Below are 9,253 nucleotides of genomic sequence, written 5' to 3'. Positions count from 1 at the left end.
AGAGCTCTGAGACCTTTTGCTGTGGTGCGAGCCCAGGGAAGCAGCTGAGCAAAGGGAGAGCTCAGCAGGACACTGCACTTCAGGCTGTCTTTGCAGTGGGTGTGTAGTGCAGGCTTCATGTCCTCAGCGGGTATCAATAGCAGGGGAGGTCTTTGAATGGTTTCTGGCTCTCTTGTGGCTCCTGCTCTGTCTTATGGCTGAGAAAACACCAACAGGCAGTCAGAGCAGCTGAAGTTGGCCAATCTTGTGAACCAATCCTTCTACATTTAGTAAACTACGGGTATGTGTGAACCATCTCTGTGTCTTGGTGCTGTTCTCTGTCAGCTGTGTCCGGTTTGGACGGAGAAAGGTGTTTGCTGGAACCGGCAGTCCTGCAAAGTCAGTTCCAGGTTGTGTCAGCTTTTGAGTTGTACAGCCATGCCCTTGTGCCCAGTTGTCTCTGATGCTATTTCTAGACTTCATCAGCTTCTGGGCAGCTTTGTGCATTCTGGCATGGCTTTGTCCAGAGGGAAGGGATGGCAGGTGGCCATGGGGAGAGCAGCCCAGAGCCCACCCCCACGATTGCCTTTGCAGCAGGGCCAGGACCTGCAGTTGTTTTGGGTTTGCCGTGGGGTGCAGGAGGAGGCAGATGAACAACAGCTTTGGTAAACAGAATGTCCAACACAAGGCTTGTGTACTTGATTCCAGCCTTGCTGAGAAAGGGCCCAGCGTATCCCTGAGAGGAACTGATCCTTCCACTGAAGTTTGAACAGGGCCTGATTTGGCTCTTTAGCTGTGCCAGGGACAATGGGATGCTAAGGAAGGGTGTGCATCTGCCCCCGCTGCCTCCACCCCGCTTGCTGGACATGGCATGGGGGCCCTGGAGCAACTTGGGCAGGCAGAGGCCTCCCAGAGAGCAGCAGGGCAGGGAGCTCAGCAGAACTTCCTAAATGCCAGTGAGCCTGAGATGATGGATGTGTGGGAGCTGGAGAGCACCGAGCATGCCCAGAGCTCAGCAGCATCGGGGCTCAAAGGCTGCTGGGGAACTGTACGAGGGAAGGGAAGCAGCAGCAGAAATGAGGGGCTTGAGAAAAGCAGGTTTGGACATCCTGCAGGATGGCTTTGTGGGGACTTGGCTGGAGATCAGCACTGGCTGTTAGGTGCTTTAGAGACAGGGAGAGAATAGGGATCCAAGGCCATTCCCATACGATCCAAAAGGCCAGTGGAGGCAGTGGCACCGCAGAACATCTTGGTGCCAAACATGTGGATGCCATCTGGGAATGTAGCCACATTTCCAGACAAGTGAGCACAGGGATGGCGTGGCAAATGTGGGACATGGTCTCTCCCTCACCACTTCCCTTTCCATTCCCTGTCCTAGACCAAGCTGCTCCATCAGTTTGACATCTCTGCCAGGTCTCAGCTAAGAGCATGGCTAAATGTCTTCAGGCATGAATGGGGGCAAGGCTGGTTGCTTGATCTGAGTCTTCTGCTCTTTCCAGGCTTCCTTGATGCCTTTGCATTCCAGTGGTGGGGATATGAAGAAGGGGTCATTGGGACCACCTTTGATCCCCCCAATACGCAAGGCAGTGAGTCCCCCTGTGAGCAGTGCGGCAGCGTCTGTCCCAAGCTCTCCGCAGCTGGATTTCCAGGAGTCCCAGGAGATGAGGTAAGCCAAGGTGTCTGCTGCTCCAGTGTGCTGTTCCCCTCGCTCTTCCCGTCTCGTGAGGTTATTTTCCACAGTCATCTCTCCCTTGTATTTAGGCAAACCTCAGTGTATTCCCCATTTTGCCCATCTGTGGTGATCCAGCACAATGGCAAAGCCAACACCATATGCCCTAAGAGCAGAGGTGGTTGTGGGGAAGAGGAGGCAGGGCTTAAGAGCACCTCAGAACAGGTCCTCTGCTGGACTTGGCTACTGATTCCCTCTGTGGTGTTTGTGCTGTCATTTGGGAACTGTATTGCATGGATCTGGATACTGCAGACCTTTGAATACTGTGATCCTTGACTGTCAACTTCTGCAGCCATGAGGATATGTCAGGGAAAATATTGGCTACTGAGGAGGTGTCTGCAAATTCAGGTGCTGCTCCTGTAAATGTCAGGCGTGACTTCTCTGTGCCTGGGCCTCCACCGTGAAACCAGAGCCCAGATAAAACTTGGGGTACAGATGTATCATCTGATCCATGTCTAGTATTTCGATCTGGGCTTAAGATCAAAGAGGGCAAGGTGCTAGAGAAGAGTTATAGGACTGTACCTGATGCAAAGATATTGGCTTGGATATATGTGTGAGAAAATGTAGCTGTCAAGCTTATCCTAGTGACAAGGATAAAGCAGGAGTCCCAGAAGTATCATTCCAATTGAAAAGCGTCTGTAGGGCTTTTAAAGTGCAATCTGAATACCCTTACCTAGCAGCTGAGTTGGAAAAGGCCTTTTTGTCCTTGAAAGAGCAAGGAGGTGTACTGTCATTCTCAGGAGAGAGCAGTGCTATGACCCCATGTAGCCCGAGACTGTCACCAGTGTAAGGCATGAGCAGGCAAAGTCAAGCTTGGGCAGGAGAACAAAAGTAGCTGCCCTCCATACAGACTTGTGTCTCAGCTCAGCAGCTCTTGCTGCTTCACAGAGGCTGTAGGAGCCACTTGGCTCCAAAAGGAGAGAACTGGGCAGGTCTGATGCAAGCTGAAGAATGACTGCTGTGTTTCAGCCGGAGCTTGGCAAGCTCTGTGGGACTCCAGCAACTGAAAGCTTAAGGACAATTCCTCAGCTTTGCATCATGTTGGGTTTATGTGTTGCATTTCCTCCTTCATCAGGGGGACCATGCTAAGAAGGTTTGCCTCCTTTGATGCTACACACATTCCATGCCCTTCTCTTTCTACACGCTCATATGTTCTTTTGTCCTCCCTTTTCTCAAGGCCAAGATCCAGCAGCAGAAGCAAAGAGAAGAACTCTGAACATGCAGGTAGGTACAGGGCATGTCTGTCCTAAACTGACCATTGGAATGCTGACCCAGGGGTGGCATTGTGACAGTTTGGTTGAAAACCATCCTGGTTTAAATGTCTTCAAATTCCTTTCAATTCCTTGATGGGCTCAGTGCACTCTCCCAGAGCCTGGTCACTGGGAGTGTGCTCCGGTGATGCAGTGAAAATTACTCCAGGAGCTGCACTGGTACCTTGGGGCTCGGGAAATGCGCCACAGGAAAAGAAAACGTTCCTCTCCATCCTGCACATGCCTTTCATCTCCCTGCACCCTTTCTAAGGTCATAATTAGTAGAGAAAAAAAGACATTTAGCATGAAAGGAGAAATGTTCCAACTCCTTCCTCCTGCCTTTGAAGGAGGACACCTTCCCTTGGGGCAGTTTCTGTGCTGAGCCCTTTGAGATCTGAAGGAGATTCATGGACATTGCCTGGTTTTGCACGGGGAGAAATAGGGAAACCTCCTTAGACAGAAAGGCCTTGTGAATGTTCCAGTTAAGGGGAAGGAGACTTCCAAATGGATGCAGCCTATGCAGGATCAGAGTTTGTCATCCTCTGACAGCACAAGCCTAAAGCCACCTATGGCAGGTTCACGATGGCAAATCTCTTCCCCGACTCTCTCTGCCCGTGTCAGTATTGCAGGCTGAGGCTGGGGGAGGAGATGCCTTCTGCCTTGTCCCCCCTCCCTGCCTTGCCTGATCCCTGACAAGAAGAGTTGTGCCAGACCAAATGAGGTGTCTGGTGCATGTGTGTCAGTCCCTGCTTTCAAGTTCAAAGCCTCAATGCCAGTGTTGTTGTTCCTTTGCCATCTCTGGGCATGGAATGATAGGAGAGATGAGATTTGAAGAAACAATTTTGCTGATGCAGAAAAAGGGATCAGACCCACTGGTCCCTTGCCTCAGGGTTAGTTCTGCCAAATCCTGGGCACGGCCCCTTTGGAATGGTTCCTTAATTACTGATATGCAGCTGGAATGCTGAATGCATCTGGGGAGAAGAATTGCTGAGTATGTAAGGTGACATTTTTGCTGGATTAATTCTGCACTAGAAATGAGCGATCTCATGAAAGCGTACCTGTTACGCTTTTATAATTGTGCTGACCATTCTACAGGGGAAAAAAATCCTGATTTAAGACAGTTATTCCTTTTTACTGCTTGGCTGCCACACGATTTTATCATCGGTGGAGGCCTGTACAGAATGATTAGTTCTCTGAGTTTTAAAAGCTCCAATGGAGAGCATCTCAGATTAACCTGCCCCGTGCCATTTCCATTAAGAAAATTTTGAATTGTCAGGATTAGCGAAGACCAGAAATGTTTTGAGGCAGGTCATGTTTATGTTGGGTTTGGGTGTCTCTGCAGGAAGGAAAGCAGGGAATAAACCCCTGGAGCAACAAAGCAGAGAAAAGCTGGAACGTTTGCATGAACAATGTGTTCCCTACAGATATGGGCTGCTTGAATAGTGGGGACATCTAAATTTGATTGCAAATCTTCTTTTGCTTCTAACACGTGGTGCCATTGTTTGTGTCCCAGCACTGCCTTTGTTGTAAAGAGAAATAAAAACCACCAACAAAACCCAACCGAGAACTGAGGGGGAGTTACAGAAACAAAGGCCTTGAAAACTGGCTTGGGAAAGCAATTACTTCCTAGGTGGAATTGTCAAATTCTAGAGACCCCTGTGGGTTGCCAACTCTTTGGAAGGAAAGGGATCCCCAAGTAGTGGATGAGCCATGAGCAGCACAGAAGTAAAGTAGTGGAATCTCTCTCTCCTGTCCTGCCAGCTCCATACAGTTCAGAGCAATTATAGCGATGCTAGTTTCATGAAAAATAAAAACAAAGCAATCTTCTCAATATTTAAATAACCCCTCGAGTGCCTCACCCATTAGTTGTGGTGATTGTAAAGGTGGGAGTTCAACTAACTCACTTCTTCCCTTGTACCTGATCCACAGCTTCTTCTGAGTCTACAACAAACACCCAGAGGAAGAAGGGAAAAAATTCATGCTGTGTGATAGGACCTGGGATGCCTCTGTTCCCAAGGGAACTGGCTGAACTTTTTGGCTTGAAGACGGATGCGCGGAAGCCCGGCCTTGGCAGTGCAGGTCTCCGCTCGCAGCCTGCTCAGGGGGCCTTGGCCCAGGAGCCCCGGCAGGGGCAGCTGAGCAGCGCTGCCCCCGGGGTCACTGCCAGGGAGCACAAGGTGAAGGCTGAGCATGGCTCAGCCTCACAAAGAGGTAAGGCGGGAGCTGGGCCGCTCTCTGGCGGGAGGAAGGCTCTTGTGCCAGCCTAGAGAGCCTGGGCACATTGCCAGGGAACAGTTCTGCCCTGCATGTGCCCCCTGCACTGAGCTGTGCTGCTCCCAGTGCCCCGTGGAGCTGTAGGGCTGCTCAGCTGTGGGGCCGGGAGAGGAGCAGGAGGGTGCGTGTGCAGCTGAGCCATTCCTGGAAAGCACAGGCCTCTGGGCTCCCTGCTGTCCCAGGGCAGCCCAGAGGCCAGGCTGTTCCTGTGCTGGCTCTGTGCAAGTGGGTCAGGGTGTCTCCCTGGTCTGCCTCAAGTGGCTGCTGGCAGGAGCATGTTTCCCTGTGCAGCTCTTTAGAAGTTTCCAGGAAATCTCTCCAATGAAATACTGTAGCTTCAGAGGCTTTATGTTGGCATTGTGGTCTCTGTTATATTTTGTGTCTCCACTTTGCACTTGGGACTGACTGCACTGGTCCCAAGGAGGTTACCCTGGAGTCAGTAGTTTCCCTGTCAGCTTCTCAGATGCTCTTACCTTCCAAGGCCTTGCCTTCCAATCCAGAATAGCCCTCCTTCCTCAAAGCCCACATCTAACTCTTTTTTATGATTAAGCTGACCATTTTGCTGGGCAAAAAATCCTGATTTAAGACATTGGTTTTCTGCTACTTTGCTGCCACGTGATTTTATCCTCTGTGAAGCCATGTAAAGAGTGATTCATCCTCTGAGCTTTAACGGCTCTGTTGGAGAGTATTTCAGAATGAGCTACATTGTTCCACTTCCATTAGGAAAATCAGCCTTTAGTCAGACTGGCCTGAAAGTGGCCCAATCTCACACAGTTTAGAATGAAAATCCTTGGGGAAAGCAAATTATCCAGTTTCAAGAACACAATGCACATTTGGCTAACACTCCTGCAATCCTAAGCTTTTCTTTTCATGTCCTCTAAAATATTGCCACAAAGAGAAGAAAATATTGCTCTAAATCCTTACGGGCATTAGAACCCGGGAGTTCTTTTAGGAACCGGGAAGAAGATGTTTACTAAAATCAGCATGAATTAGGGCAGATAAGAATCTCTGTCAAGAGCAAGCTCCGTCTCTGTCCTTCTCTATCAAACACAGCGGCTCTCCAGCATCCAGGGGTGAGGCCTCCATCATGCAGGAGGTTTCATTCTGCTGGCCACAGAGCAATGCCGTGTCTGCTGCCAGTGCACTGTGGCAGTAGCCCATCCATTGGGAGAGGTTCTAGGCATATGTAGCTTGCTGCTCTCAGACACAATCTCTGGGTCTTACCAGAGCTCTGCAATCTGGAAGCTGTCTTGCCTGTTGCCCAGCATGGCGCTGTTGGGGGCTTGAAGTGTGCCAGAGATTTACAGGAACCTTTGCTTCCATTAACAGGCCTCCCAGTGAGCCAGGCCAAGGAGACGGATCACCCCACCAGTGCTGGCCTTACGAGTGCCGAAGCCCTGAAGGATGGCTTTGGAAAGGTGAGGGATAAGGACAGGGATGAGCAGACTTCCTTTCCAGTGACTGTTTAGTGCTTGGCCCAAAATGTCCCTGAAAATCATAATCTTCCACTCTTGGGGGATGGGGATTCTCTTGGGAATATATTTGACAGCTACAGAGCAACTGCTTGGCTATTTCCAGTGGTGGCAAGGTCACTGGTTTGGAGATGGTGCTAAGGTCATGCCAGAAGCATTCTTTATATGCAAAGGCCCTTGTAGAGAAGTTCTGAATGGCAGAGCAAGCTACACATCAGTGAATGTGGGCAAAGTGCATCCTGGGAAGCACAGAAGCAAGGATTCTAATGCTGAGTGTAAGCAAGGCTGCAAAATAAAATGGGAGAGTTTGATTTTTCCTGGTTACTTTTCTTGCTGTATCTCACAGCCCTCTCATTCTCAATTTTTCCACGCATTAACATCAATGTTTCTGCAACTTGTTTTCACGTGACTCCTCTTTTTGGCCTCACGGTCTCCGAGAGCAGCGGAGTCCTTCAGAAGCCAGAAGTGAGAAACAGCTGCAATTCCTGGCCATGAGTGTTAAGCAACAGCTACTTACCCCTCCTTGCTGCGTATTGCACATGGTTTTTATTCTCCTGCCATGGCCTGTAGGAAGGGAACTGCCTGCTCACTGGTCACGTGGGCTCTTCATGTGTCTTGGAGCACTCCTGTGATTTTCTTGCTTCAAGCAGGGCCTCTTGACATAGGCTGAGAAACAGTACCTTGGAGCAGTGGGAGGTTATGGCAATAAAGTGTTCCACCTCACTGTGTGTAATTGCCAAGGTGAGGACGGGAGGCATTCTTCAGAAACCATTGGAATGTACATGGAGCTGCATCAAGGACTGTGGAACTCTATGGACTCTGTGCTCCTGATGAGATGTTGTGTCTGGTTTGTGTGTCTCTGCTTACAGTCTGTGATGCATTCCCATTGCATGCAGGTCCGTGCTGCACTGGGCAAGTTGGCTCAAAGGAACTTAGAGCGGAAGCCAATGGAGCTTTTGGAGAAAGAGATCAAGACAGAGAGAGAAAAGGAAACGTCCTTGCAGCTGCCTCCACAGACAGTTGACCCCGGGGATGCAGCTGCAGCAAGTAAGTGGTTGCTACACCTGTGGTCCTTTCTGATCACTTGCTTGCCCTCTGCACAGTGTTGCCCTCAGACTGGGGGGCTGTTACATTTGCATCTGAGTGGGAGTTTGCATAGGATGTATTTCCGGTCCCCAAAGAAAAATGGAGAGGCATGAAGTGTCTTGCCCATGGCCTCACTGAGTCCGTAACAGAATATCAGCTTCCCACCTTCCCCTCTGAAGTCCTTCAGAGTGTAAAATTCTGTCTTGCAAAGTACACTGGGGCTTCAGACTCTCTCCTGGATAGCAGTCTCCAGGAAAAGCGGGTCCAAAAGAATGCTTTTCAACCAAGGTGCAACCTGGAAGAAACAAAATTCAACTCCTTCTAATGAAAACCCCAGAGACCCTTCTCCCACCACTCCCTGCTGAGGAGCTGGTGCTGTAGAGCTGTGCTGAAGCCCCGAGCCAGTGCTTCTGTTGTAGCCCCAGGAGCAAGCAGCGTTGCCGACTGAATCCGGGCTGAGGGGCTCTGACTGCAGTGCTGTGTGCGCTGCCCCAGGGCAGCAGCAGGGACCTCAGGAGGCAGCACTCAGCCCGAGGGCATCACGCAAGGTTATCTGCGCTTTCTTTTGGTAACTTCCCCAGCCAGCCTCTGAAACAGGAAAACAAAAGCAAAGCAATACTGGGGTTTCCTTGTTTCTTCGGGGAAGCATCACTGCAATTTGGTTTTAAACCAGAAGAGGGTAGATTTCAATTAGATATTAGGAAGATTTATTTTATAATGAAAGGGATGAAACACTGGAAGAGTTTGCCCCGAGAAGCTGTTGTTGATCGATCCTTGAAGGTGTTCAAGGCCATGTTAGATGGGGCCCTGAGGAAGCTGCTCGTGCTGAAGATGTCCCTGCTCATGGGGGCTGGACTAGATGGTGGTTAAAGGTGCCTTCCCACATAAACTCTTCTAGGAGTCTGTGATCACTTTCCCATGGTACTGTGCCACTGTTATACTTGAAGTTCTTTGGGATAACAAAGAGATGTTACCCAGCTCCAGCAAGTTTTCTGGGCCTTTCCATTGTCACCCTCCACTTCCAAGCTTCTCTTTGGTCCCTGCAGGCTTTAGCCTACCGCCTGTCAATGGCACAGCTTCCAGTGTGCCGAGGAAACACCCTGGTAGTGCCTTGAAGAAGAAGGTCTTGAGGAAGCAGGACAACGTGCCCTTACTGCCCAAGAAGCCCATCATCCATGGAGACGGCAGCTTCCCACGCAACTCCTCAGGTAAGCCTGCTCCACAGCAGCTTTTTCCTGCACCGGTTTTCCTTGCACAAGGAGCACAAACCGCCTCCTGCCTCAGCCACCACAGCTGGGATCTTGGGTTCATAGCCTGTGCTGAGAATGAACAGCAAATCTACTCTTGAGTTACTCCAGCTCGGCAGAACTGGAGCAGTTGGTTCTTATTGATCCATTGGAAAGCTGAGCTGCATAAAGTAGTGGTAAAGACCTAAGCTCTGGCTTTTGCCCATCCTGATAGAG

At 50.2% G+C, this 9,253-nt stretch overlaps 1 long non-coding RNA gene across 1 annotated transcript; it reads left to right on the top strand.

Annotated features, from left to right (window-relative positions):
• The first annotated feature begins 5,138 nt into the window (after positions 1 to 5,138).
• On the top strand, positions 5,139 to 7,724 carry LOC125323912. Its single transcript, XR_007202698.1, has 3 exons — positions 5,139 to 5,169; positions 6,562 to 6,650; positions 7,601 to 7,724. It is a non-coding gene; the product is annotated as an uncharacterized LOC125323912 (long non-coding RNA).
• The last annotated feature ends 1,529 nt before the right edge of the window (positions 7,725 to 9,253 follow it).

This window comes from Corvus hawaiiensis, chromosome 3 (genome assembly GCF_020740725.1).
Source record: "Corvus hawaiiensis isolate bCorHaw1 chromosome 3, bCorHaw1.pri.cur, whole genome shotgun sequence".
Taxonomy (NCBI): domain Eukaryota; kingdom Metazoa; phylum Chordata; class Aves; order Passeriformes; family Corvidae; genus Corvus; species Corvus hawaiiensis.
Note: the sequence above shows the minus strand (reverse complement) of the source record. Positions and strands in the feature narration are given on the sequence as shown.